At 42.4% G+C, this 12,915-nt stretch overlaps 1 protein-coding gene and 1 long non-coding RNA gene across 2 annotated transcripts in view; both read left to right on the top strand.

The window, feature by feature from the left end:
- The window catches only part of LOC125616527, a 37,544-nt gene extending 24,924 nt beyond the window's left edge, over window positions 1–12,620 (top strand). The window contains exon 2 of the long non-coding RNA XR_007347168.1: window positions 1–12,620. This exon is cut by the window's left edge and continues 7,657 nt beyond it. This is a non-coding gene — a long non-coding RNA (uncharacterized LOC125616527).
- Window positions 1–12,915, top strand: part of Ext1 (exostosin glycosyltransferase 1) — a 265,489-nt gene that overhangs the window by 81,302 nt on the left and 171,272 nt on the right. The window lies entirely within an intron of this gene.

Genomic DNA, 12,915 nt, shown 5'->3' with positions numbered 1-12,915 from the left:
GTCCCCCTCCTCTGCCTCTGGAGGTACCAAAAGCACATTGATCACTTTTTTACAGCTTAGCCGTGATAGGTGCTGTAGTTGCTTTTTTATTGAACCATAGATTGCAGCATTATAAAACACACTCATTCAGAGGAGTAATGAAGGCCATTTTTAATTGCACTCAGGAAGCAGGGCACCATTATTAAATTATACCTGCATCTGTATTGGAAGGAAGAGAGAGAAAACCAGATTGTGTTCTCTTTGGGATTTGAAGTTTCCCAGAGCTGAAGTGAATTCAGGGCTGCATGACAAAGTTTGGAACGTCAGTCTCTTGGGATTGTGAGTCAGAGTTTCCTCAGGCCTGTGATTACCCTCTTCTATGCAGAGCTATTGCAAATCAAACAACCAAGGGTTTAGGAAGAACTGAGGTTATTCACTGGTAGGTGACTCTCTGTACTTGCATATACAAGTAGCACAGAGTGGCACACAGAGCTTTGTAGTCAGAGGTTTGTGTCTCTACACCGTGTTTGCTAGGGCTGCCATAACAAAGTCCATAAACTCAGTGGCTTACAGCACACAAACATGACAGTTCTGGAGGCCAGAAATCTAGGATCAAATGTTGGCAGGGTTACAAGTGTTGCAGGAGGTATAGTACCTTCCATATCGCTCACCTACCTTCTGGTGGTTGACCAGAAAACATTGGCATTCCTTGTTTTTCTCTATGTTTGTGTGCGTGTGTGTCTGTGTCCAAATTCCTCTTCTCATAAGGATGCTAGTGAGACAGGCTCAGGGGTCCACCTTGATTCAGTACAACCTCATTCTGACTTATTGTATCTGCAATAACCTTATTTCCAAATAAGCTCACATGCAGAGGTACTGGGGTTTAACTCCTAACATACACCTGAACATTTGTCTTTATTGGTATGTATATATGTCACAGTGTTCTGTTATAGGTTATTGAGAATTTCTCAGAAGTGTGGAAATTAGTCATAGGGGTTGGGAGGTGGGAACCTTGTGTAAGAAATGGCATTAATTTTCTTCTTGACATTTTGGGGAAACATTCTGGAAAGTGAAGTTGCTCTGAGCCCATGCATGGAAAATTCTGCACGAGGGCTCATTCCTTTCGTTGCATTTTTCCAAAGATTCTTTTGGCAATTCTGGGCTCCTTCCAGATGCCGACCACGTCAGGTGGTTGAGCATGTGTGTACATGACTGTGTGCAGGTTTGTGCTGAACCAATTACGGTTGGAAACAGTTGCTTAGCCAGCAATTAGGTTCCCCGCAGCCTCGAATTATGTTGCTTTAAATTAAGATTGTGCAGATTTGAGTTGCTTTGATAATTTGCAAAAGCCATTTTGGGGTTATAACTAAAAATGTAATCTTCCAATTAGGAGGTTTTCTATCTGATACCTGTTTTGTTCATTAGGCTGTGGGGCTCATTTTAAATATTTTTCATCTGCTTTCCAAACCAGTGGTGAGAGTGTTCACATGCCAGCCAGCGAAAGGCAGATAGATACAGAGGCAGAATCCTGAATCTTTGTGTCTTTCTTATTGTTTACTTTAGCAACTCAGGTAAAAACATGCATCACAGAACTCTTCCATTTTACATAAAGCCCAAGGTTTTATAAGACACAAAACCTTTCAAAACTGAGATCTGTTGTTTAAATATGAAGTAATGTTCTATTATTAACCCAGGCCAGCTGAGACAAGCTTTTTAATTAGCCTACAAAAGAGAGGCTAATGTGTAGGGAGAATGAGGTAGGTTTTACTTAGTAATGTCTTGGAGGCTTAAAAATCCTTCTACCACGATCAGATTTGCACCCAAGCAAACAAAAGGAAGGCCATATTTTCAGTTCTAGATGACTGCCATCTTTATCGGTGATCTCACCAGCTCATCAAACTGGTACCTATTCCCCCTTTCACTGGAGATTTTGTAAATGTATCATGAATACAGGTAAATACACAAGTCACAAGGATTCATCTTGATGTTTTTTTCACAAAGTGATCCATTTCACTACCCAGGACTAAGATCAAGAAGCAGAATGTTGTAGGGCGCAGTGGCACATGCCTGTAATCCCAGCTGCTCGGGAGGCTGAGACAGGAGGATCGCAAGTTCAAAGCCAGCCTCAGCAAAAAATGAGGCGCTAATCAACTCAGTGAGATCCTGTCTCTAAATAGAATACAAAATAGGGCTGGGGATGTGGCTCAGTGGTCGCCCCCCCACCCCAGTAGTTTAATCCCTGGTAACAATAACAACAACAATAAAGCAGAATGTGTCACTAGAACCAGAGAAGGCTGGTTATAGTCTCTCTCCCCTAATCACTAACTCAAAATTTTGTGATGGCTTTGAACACTGTTTGTTTTTTGCCGTCAGAAATGTTGACAATTTTGAAAACTGTGTTTCTTAAGTTGGAGGTAATTTTTACTATCAGGCTTTTCATGTTTCTTGTTTGCTCTGCTGGAGGTTGGCTTAGTTCCTTGGAGGGAGCCTTCTGGATGGCATGACACAGCAGAAGGTGGCCTTGACTGCATTCCTGGACCAAGGTGGTCTTCCCTTCTCCTCCAGGTCTTGTACCTGTTGGTACTCATGCAGGGACCCCATCCCCTTGGGTTCACTCCTACTATGTTAGTTTCCTAGGGTTGCTGTAACAAAGTACTGCCAACCTGTTGGCTTTAAACGACAGCCCAGAAATCCAGAATCCAGGTGTTGGCAGGCCCCTGCTTCCTGAAAACCTCTGGACTCTTCCTTGCCTATGGCAGCTTCTGGTGGTCCTTCTTGGTGTTGGGCAGCTAACTCCAGTCTCTGCATCTGCCCTGCCGTCCCCCTCCCCACCACCTTTTCCTCTGCCTCTGTGTGCCTCTGGAGTTTTGTTTCACATTCTCTCAGCTCTTCTTATAAGGATCCCAATCAGGGCTGGGGACATAGCTCATTTGGTAGAATGCTTGCCTCTTATGCACAAGGCTCTGGGTTCAATCCCCAGCAACACACACACACACATACACACACAGATCACACTGGATTAAGGGCCCAGCCAATCCCAGGATAGGAGTTATAGCTGTAATACACCATTTTTTTTTCTGGTCAGGTCACATACTGAGGTCCTAGGTGTTAGGATACTGGCATATCTTTTTGGGAAACACAACTCATAGCATCTGAGTTCCCCTTCCTTTTTAGATGTCATCTTCTCTGATATTCCTTCCTTCCACATCTGGCTTTGATGTTTCCCTTCTCACTGTAATCCCCCCCGCCCCGCCATTGTAATACTTTCTAATATCTCTTATAATTGTTTCTTTGTTTTTATTCACTACTGGACTCTAAGCAATTAGAGTATTTCAGAAATACGTATTTTTTTCAGATTGTGGGAAGCCTCACATTATAGACAAGTAGAGACATTTGTGAATTTTTATATAACTTGAAATCCTGGTACCCAAGTTGGCTTCATATTCTTTTTTGGGGAAGAAATAATACTTATCAGTAAGAGTGAAAGCTCTGGGGCCATTATTCACTCCCTTGAGTTTCCATGGGGGTGGACAAACAAGGCTCCTGACTCTCTGGCTTGTGAGATTCGATTGTTGAGCAGATGTGGCGGCTGTGCCTGTGAGGATTGTAAGCCGCTTACTGATCCAGCAGTTTGAAGACTGTTTACTGGCTGTGCTAACATTACTTCTGGTTGCCTGTCTTAATTCATTTTAGATTAATCTGTCTTGTAGTTCGAAGGAAAATGAATTGAGTCAGTAACTTCAAGAGTTATGTAAAATCTGTATAGTGCTAAATAATTGAATGGGGTTTTATGTACGGTCTTGAAATTGGAATGTCAATTTGACACAAATGCTCCAAAACAGAGTGTTGGATGAGCTGGTCTCTTCCTCATATACAAGCTTTGAAACTCCCTTTACCAGATGGCTCTAGAATTTGCCATTCTCGTCCCTTGTGGAAGATTCCGGGTCCAGTTATTTTCTTTGAAGGATAGTGAGTCTGGCCCAGAGGCGTGACTCTTGGGCCCAGGGTTGAGGATTTAGTGTAATGGTGCCCAGACTTTAGGAATGGCACTTTCTGGGTTCTACCCCAGAAAATCTGATTGGCTAGTTTTGTGGTAAGGCTTAGAGAAGTCCTTTGAAACCACAGCTGGTTGCAATGCTGGTGTCCTTGGGCCACATTTTAAAAAAATCTTGGCTTAGGGTATGCAAAGATGTGAGGGAGAGAGTATATGAACTCTTGAGAGGAAATTCAAGGCTATTTCCTATAAAACACATTTATCATAACCAGACAGACCAAAAATGACTTTTTTTTTTCTTCTTCTTCTTGTTTTTGAGTAGGAGAGAGGGGGCATTTTGTCAACCGAAAGAAAATAAATTCTTGAGGTTTCCCGTGAGGTGTTTGAGAGGAAGGCTCAAGTAGAAAAATGTATTTGAATTTTATTACTAATATCTTTAACCCCATTTTTACATTTGAGAAGTATTTGAGGATCAAGGAGCAAAAAAACTATTTTATGAGCACTTAATGAATGAAGCAGCCTCATTTAGTAGCTATTATTTCCATCATCATCGCCTTTATTTCATTTAACCTGTGAGGTGTTATTTTTGCTCTTTACAGGTATGTCACTTGGTGGGTAGTTCTGGTGACTCTCAGGGGCTACACAGTTAGTTTGTGGTAGGACCAGGATTCCAACACAGGTCTGTTTAACCCCCAAATCCATGATCTTTCTCCTATATCAGGTAGATTCTGGATATAAAGGCTGCTAGATAAAATACCAAATGCCCAGTGACATATTGATTTCAGATAAACAATGAACACTTTTTAGTAAATGCCATAATATATCTGAACATGTTTATGCTAAAAAATTAGTGGACCTTCATTTTCATTTTTTAGTGGACATTTAACTGTGCATCCTGTATTTGAACTTACTAAGTCTAACTTACTTATCCACAGATGGTGGGTTTTCAGGCTATGGGTTTGTACCCTTTTGACTTCTGACTCCAAGTCCATTCCTGCTTTCTGAGGGCCACGTTTTGGTGTGCTTTCTTGGGGGGCTAGAGTGAATGGCTTTACTACTCAAGTCCTCTCTTCTTAGGTAAATATAACATAGCCCAGGTTAAGAATAGAGTCTGTTCTAAATCAGTGAACACTCACAGGTACTCATACTTCCTTGACTGCTAGCACAGATGTTTTCATTTGCTTACATTTAGAGTTAGGAACAAGAGCATCAGACACCTTCCTAGTGATGCAGAGCATGAGGCCACTGCTTTTTACAACATTGAGGAAAAGGCTTTTTGTTTTGGGTATGAGTAGAATCATAGCACAAGGGTGAGTTAAATAACAGAATACAACCACAAATCCTAGTGTAAAATTTTTCTGAGAAAATTAATAATTATTTTTTGATTAATTTGCACATCATTCTTATAGGCTGCCCTGGGAGATCTTTTTTTTTTTTTTTTTTTTTTTTTAATTGTCACCACTGCTCCCTCCCCCATCCCCACCTTTTTTGTAGTGTTGGGGATTGAACCCAGGGCTTTCCTTGCACATGCTAAGCAAGTGCCTTACACTGAGCTATATCCCCAGCCCTTATTATCCCCAGTTTAAAGATGAGGAAACCTATGATCAAGAGGTGATGTGCCCAGCTCCAGACCACATAGTAGTGATGTGCACAGATGCAGTTTTTCCCCCGGCCCTGTTCTCATTACTGCTACTGCCACAGATGCATGTCCCTTCCCCTGCTGACTGCCTTGTCAGGTGGTGGTGGGGAAATCTGCTGTGTGGCTTTGGGAAGCCAGCAACCTAAATGACGTTGAGTCTCCGAGCCAGTGAAGAAGTCAGGACTCCAGTTAGTCTTAGGAATAGCAGCTTCCAGGAAAGGGGTTACCCCAGATGTGACTTTTGATACCCGTGAAAATTTAGGATACCAAGGGGCTTCTCAAGGAGTCAGTTCTTGGTCCAGGGGAAGAAGCCCTATCACCTGCCTTCTGTGTACAGAGGGACTTTCAGCAGTCTTAATTCTCTTTGGTTGCAGAGTCTCTTTGGATTTAAAATTGACACCTGGCATGTGCTTACCTGGGGTCCCCTACTTTGGGTGAGGGCCAGTAAAGGGCTGCCTCTGTGAGCTTCCTTCATTAGTAAGTGAAAACCAAGCACTTTAAAGAAAGGAGAAACGTAGTGGTGGGTAGTTCATGCTGTGTGAAGAGGGGGAAGCCCTGGGCCTGAGAGCAGGTCTTTGTGCCACCCTGCCCCTGCTCGTCGCCAGGGTGCCTGCTGCTGCAGGTGTGAGCATCTCTCTGCCCACCAGGGCCAGCTGCTTCTCATGGTCTCTCATCCTCTCCATAGGACCCCAAAAGCCACAAATGTCCTCCCTTCTAGAGCCATTTATGAAAACAGACTGTTCCCATTAAACTGTGATTAAAGGGGTTCCTTGAAACAGTGAGATCAAAGATGCAGTTCAGAGTTTGTCTTGAAGTGAATATTAACCATATGTCATGGAGGCGTGTCAGAGGGGAACCTGATCTTAGGAAACCCAAATGAAAGCCTTTCGGAGGGAGTCAGAACCCGGGCCAGGAGTGGGAGAGGAGGAGAATGAAAGATGTGGAATTTTGGAGTCGGGCAGACAAGAAATGATCACCTTCCACATATGGGACTTGGGTAAGTTATTTTCTATTCTTCTCTGAACCCATTTTCCTACTCTGAAATTCTATTAATGCTGATCTCCTGGGAATTCAGTGAAATATTGTCTATCAAATGCTGGACATGGTGACTCGGACCCAGTAGTTGCTCAATTCTTTTCCACTTCTCCACACCCTAAGGTGGTGTGAGAAATGAGTTTTGATTCATAGAAATCTGGTTTTACAGGTACATTTTAAAATGAAGATAGCTATTGTGTAACTCCAACTATGCACCCATTGGTGTTAGTTACAGAACTCTTTAGTAGGTGCCTTCTATGTACCAGCCACACTTCAATCCCCTGGGGATAGAGTATTGCAAGACCAGCACTCTTCCTGCCTCCCTGCAGCTTGCATTCTGGATAGGGAGGTGGTTAATAGACATCAGCAGAGGGAGAACACTTTCAATGGCAGGTGTCATGCGGAGAATACTCTGGCAGGAGATAGGGACACATGGGACTTTGACTATGGTGAGAGTCTCTCTGAAAAGGTGACATATAAGCTTAATGCTTCTTGTGAATTGGCTGCTGCAGCAGAGCTTGACCCATAGATGTCTTCCTGCTTTGCATGCAGATTTTCTTGTGTGTGTCTCTGACTCTCATTTTCCCTTGCTTCTCTTCTTTCCCTCACTCTCCAGTTGTCTTCTCAGTGTCATGTTACCAGAGAGTTGAATTACCTCACTTGCTTCTGATCTTGCTTCTGCCTTGGGGTGGCACAGTGAACTTTGGCACTGGCAGAGTCTGCCACAGAAGTAGCTTCTAGCAAAAGCAGAAACTGAAGCCTGAGATGGGGTAGGGTGAGAAGGAGCGAGCTGAGAGTCCTTGCACATTTCATGAAGCTCCAGGGAGGCTGTGATAACACTTAAGGACCTTGCCAGTGAGAATCGCTCAGTGCAGCAGAAGCCTCCCAGCTAAGTGTGATGCACCAGGTGAAATGTGCTACTTAAGGACCTGGAGACTAATATCAGGAGTAACTGCTCTAAAGTTTCCCGTTTTAAATAGATGAGATGGATTTTGGGATGTCAGTGTAATACAGTCAAGTGAAATTTATGTTGGTTTTCTTTGTAAACAGTTAATGCTTGGAATTCTTCCCAGCTGGTGGTCAGAATGCCTTTTTTTTTTTTTTTTTTTTTTTTCCTTATTTGCATGAGATTTGGGGAAAGGTGAAGTTGAAGCCTGCTGGTTAGAGTAAGCAAAAATATTAGAAAATGTATAGATATCCCGCCAACTTCCAAGTCCTCACACCTGTCTTTCAACAGGCAAATGAAGATACTAATGGACAAAGAGTGTTCTAACTCTATAACTGAGCCCATGGATTTGGCTCACAAGCTCTTCATCTATCTGTAATTCTTGACTACTTTCTAGGACTCAGTTTCTTCAATACCTCTTCCTAGCCCTGTGTTTTACCACTAGCTAGACTTTTGGTCCAGTAGATGGAATGTTGGAGTATGCAAATACTGCTTACGCCTGGGAAGGTTGGCTGGTATCTGGTCACTTACCTGTTTTGATTGACTCTTTCTCCACCTCCTTTTCTTGACTTTTCCTTTGTGGACCAGAGCCATGAATCTCCTATAGACTTGTTTTCCAGTATTGAAAATGGGAACATATGATCTAGAGAAATTTTTGTTTTTCCTTCCAAATCTAAGGTAACCTTGGCTGCCAAGAATTTGGCATTTCCAGGACACTGGTTGTTTATTAGATGAGTGTTAGGATCTGAGAGATGTGGTTACTTTCCCAAGGCACTGAGGAGGCACTTTCAACCTGAAAGGATGTTATAGTTTGAATATGAGGCATTCCTCAAAAGTTCTTATGTTCATGCAGGAAATAAAATAATTGCATTATGAGTACTATCACCTAATCAGTGGATCAGTTCATTTAATGGATTAATAATTAAAAAATGTTTTTTTGTAGATAGACAGCATGTCTTTATTTTGTTTATATTTGTGTGGTGCTAAGGATTGAAACCAGTGCCTTACATGTGCTAGGCAATCGCTCTGCCACTCAGCCCCAGCCCCAGCTCCAGATTAATAATTTGAGTGAAGCAGTGGGTGGTAAATGTAGGCAGGTGGGGTGTGGTTGGACCAAGGCAGATGAGGTGGGGCTGTGCCCTGAGGGTTATGTATTTTGTCCCTGGCTCCTCTCACTTTCTCTCTGCTTCCTGGCTACCATGAGGTGAGCAGCTTTACTCTGCCATGATCTTCCACCATGATGTGCTGCCTCACCTTGGGCCTGGAGCAACTGAGTTGGCCACTCATGGACTGAACCTCAAACCATGAGCCCCAATTAAACTTTTCCTCCTCTAAGTTGTTCTTGTCAGTTATTTTAGTCAATGCAACAAAGAGAGCTGACTAACAGAAAGGACATGTAGACTCCTAAAGTCACTATTTTGTTGTGGCTTCTGGGCACTGTTGGCCTCTGTCCCTGGTAAGCTGATGGCTTATATATAAACCTCATTTCAGATGTCGGTTTCCACAAATCTTTAGGACATCCACATTAATGCCTGCTTCCACATTTCTTTTTAAATGTCCTGGCGGATCATCTGCTTAGCATTTATCTCACGTGTACACATGTATGATAAGGGGTGACAGATGTGCTAGTCACCTTTCTGTTACTGTGACAATATACCTGAGAAAATCAACTCAAAAGAGGAAAGAATTATTTTGGTGCACTGTTTTGAAGGATATCTATTGTCACTTGGTATGGTGGCCAGGAAGCAGGGAGAAAAAAGAGAGGAATGGGCAGGGGACAAAATTTACCCTTTCAAGGCATTCTCCCAGTGGTGTACTACACTCTACATCCCACCTCCTAAATTTTCCACCACCTCCCAATAGACCATTGAATTATGAGTCCATAGATGGATTTTGTTCTTTATTCCCAAGAAACCTGCCTGCTTGCCTTCTTTTTCTTCCTTCAACTGAGAAGTATCCCCAGGATTGAACCCAGGGCCGTATGCATGCTAATCCCTGAGCTATATCCCAGCCCTTTAGGAGTTTTTGACTAGCCCTTCTGCTCTTGATTAGTTTTGACAAGATTCACATTCCTGGAAAAAAAAAAATGGTATCCCAAATCTCTGAAGCTCCGTGAAACTGTTGGCATGCTTTCATTGGTATTGGCTTGCTGGGTGGGAGCCCCTGGTTTTCACCAAGTTTTCAGAGCTAGTCAAGATCCTCTGAGATTTCTTTGGAGTCTTTTAACTCAACTCTTCATTGTACTCCCAAACAGGTACAATGGTTCTTATGTAATCTCTCTGTAGACATGTTCTCTATGGCCATCAGCTTTTTTGTTTTTTAATTAAACTAATCTCCAACTCTAACAATTGGGAGATATTACATGAAAATCTGGATTCTGTACTTATGTTGAAAAGTTGGAAGATTTGGCAGAAATACAAGGCTTGTATTTCTATCTGGAAAGAGTCTCCTGGACCTAAGGAAGGGAAGCCCTCTCATGGGGCATGAATTCCCTAATTTTCCCAGACCCTCTCAACTTGAGTCACAGCAGGCTGTCGTCTGTGGTGTTGGCTTGGGTTCAAAGAAGTGGATTCTAGTCTTTTTTCTCCCAAAATCAATTGTTAAGATGAGGTGCCTAGTGTTTCATGGATGATGAAAACGAGTCTCAGAGTTTAGATGACATTAGCCCGTGTCCTTCATTGAAAGGTGTTAGGACAACATGAAACTTGAACTCGGTCTGACCTTGTTCCGGTGTTCTTGAACCACAGTTGCTTTCCATTATTATTTTATTTGACCCTTGCAGCATTACTAGAGGTAGGTAAAGTATCACATCCCCTTCACAGCCAGCAAGACAGAACAGGTGATGTGCCCCGAAGGTAGTGCTGGTATCCACCACCCCCACGTTTTCTGACTTCAAACATTTTATCCTTTTAGTTGTACTCAGTAACTTCAGGGCCTCGTATGAGTTCTGAGATTCTCTGCAGCCAAGATATTAATGATTCTAACACATCTGATCTCAACAGAAGCAGGAAAGGTGGAGTTCCCCATTGTTGATGTTGTCACACAACAGGCAGAAAGAAAGTTCCTGGGGTCATTCTGACAGCGACTTGAAGGAGACCCACTCCTTGTGAAACACTGAATGGTTGGGTTTCTGCAGAGCCTGGCTTGCAAAGAGGGAGAGATGCAAGAGGGATAACAAATTGCTTTCCAGAGCCCTATAAACTTGATGGGAAACCTAGCTGAATACATCTGAAGGATTTAACACCTTTATAGAGGCTGCACCCCAACAAGCACATGTTAACATTATTTTAAGTATGTTCCCACCTGTAGAGTACAAGCAATGTTCTCTTGCATGGTATTGTTGATGCTGCTTGATGGACACCTGCTGTAAACCATTGCTTAGTGATATCTGGAGCATATTAATAAGTGCTATGTATTGGAGACCATATTTGTAAGGGGAAGGTTCTCTGTCATGAATGAAGAGCATAAGGTGTACTATTTTCCCAGATGATCCTTTCCCTGTTGAAGAATTCAAAGTCAATCTTCACTTACACGTCATGTAGAAGGAAAAGTGAAAGGGCCTATTTTCTCAGAAAACAATTTATATAATGGTGGAGAACCCAGTTTGACATGAGCAGATCCTGGCTCTATCCCTTACTAGTTTGTGTGACCTTGGATCATGAACTTCCTTGACAGCTTATTGCCTGAATTTTCTGCTGTAAAATGGGCAGAATAAAAATTTCCTATCTTAGCTGCTGTGAGGGTCAATGAATGGCATGTGCAAAGTCCTTAGGACAGAGGCTGGCACATGCTCAGTAGCATATACTTGTTACCTGCTGCTGTTGCTGTTCCTGTTCCTGTCGGTGCTGTTCCTGAATTGCTGTGCTGTAATCGATAGTGCTTGATACCTAGAGCTAAGAAACTGCTGGGAACCCAGGCATACAAGCTGTGATGAGTACCCTTCAAAGTTGTTTTTCTTAAGCTCTAACATAAGGGGTTTGTTGTAATCCTGAGTAGTCTAGTTGCAAACAAGTCTGAGGTGTGCTTCAGTCACAAGAAACATTATTGAACAGGTGATGATCCACATGGCTGGGCCACCCACATGCATAAAAACCACCAGCTTTCACAAGTCAGGTGTTCACACACAGGAATATGAGCTTTGGACCTTGAGTCCTGGCTGCCACTCTCTAACTCTGTGATCTCCTGCAAGTTAATTTTATCTAAGGGCTTTGTCTCTCCTATCCCCATGTAAAAGTGTGATAACAGTGTTCCCTTCCAGGTGTGGGGGAAAAAAATCGATCCTGTTGGATAAATACACAGTGGGATGTGGTGGCCCAGGAGGTGCTCAGTAAATGCTTGGAACCTTCAGTATCATTATGAATGACAAATTCTGGCCCCAGATTCCATATGTCAAAATACTTCACCCTAACTTCTCAGGAAAATTGTCAGCATATCTGAAGACCAGTAATGCAGATTACTCATTTCTTAGAGAATGTGAGTAAGCTAATTGCATCCAGGTAGGGGTGAATTGTTTGAGATTAAAACAAAAGGGAACTTCCTGGGTTTGTGATGGAAGGGAAGCCTAAGGTGTTGGTTAGCATACTGGGCACACTAAACTCCAGACATAAGGACTGAGAACAGGGGTTACATGTGCTTGCAAGGATTGATCAGTGGGACATCTGCACTGTGCAACTCTGGTCAGTTTTCTCTGCTTAGTGACTGAAAGGTTTGGAATGTTAATGTTCCTTCCTCCTTAGCCAAAAACTGTTTTAACTTGTTTTCTAGTCTGCCCACTCTCTCTTTTTCTCAATGCATTCACCCATCCTTCCAACAGATAATTGTTTAGATTCTGAATATTTATCTAGAAGCTAACCATGCCGGGTCTTCAAGATGGACCAGTAATTAACATGCTTACACACACGTGCTTGCACATACACATATGCAACAGCACATGCATGCATATAGACATATATGGACACACATGCATGTGAATCCCTCTTTTTGAGAGTTTACATTCTGGTTGAGGAAGATAAAAAATTTAAATAAATTAAAATGGGGTTTGTCCTTTTTGGATCATTGCGGGTTCCTCATATTTTTTTTCTGCTTCTGCTCTTGGTGCATTTATTCTTTTTCAGTTCTTCCAGGGACTTCTGATCTTTTTGCTTAAACTTTACAAAATCTCTTCAAACTCTCTTTAAGAGGCCTAGTTGTTCAGTACTGTGAAGTTTCAGAGAAGAATGTTTAATCTACAATTCATTAAAAAATTGTCAACATATTAGAATGTGGTGGTAACACTGTGTTTCTATTCTTTGTGTTAAAAGCAAAAGTATAGATGAGTACAAA

Source organism: Marmota marmota, unplaced genomic scaffold, assembly GCF_001458135.2.
Source record: "Marmota marmota marmota unplaced genomic scaffold, marMar, whole genome shotgun sequence".
Classification (NCBI taxonomy): domain Eukaryota; kingdom Metazoa; phylum Chordata; class Mammalia; order Rodentia; family Sciuridae; genus Marmota; species Marmota marmota.
Note: the sequence above shows the minus strand (reverse complement) of the source record. Positions and strands in the feature narration are given on the sequence as shown.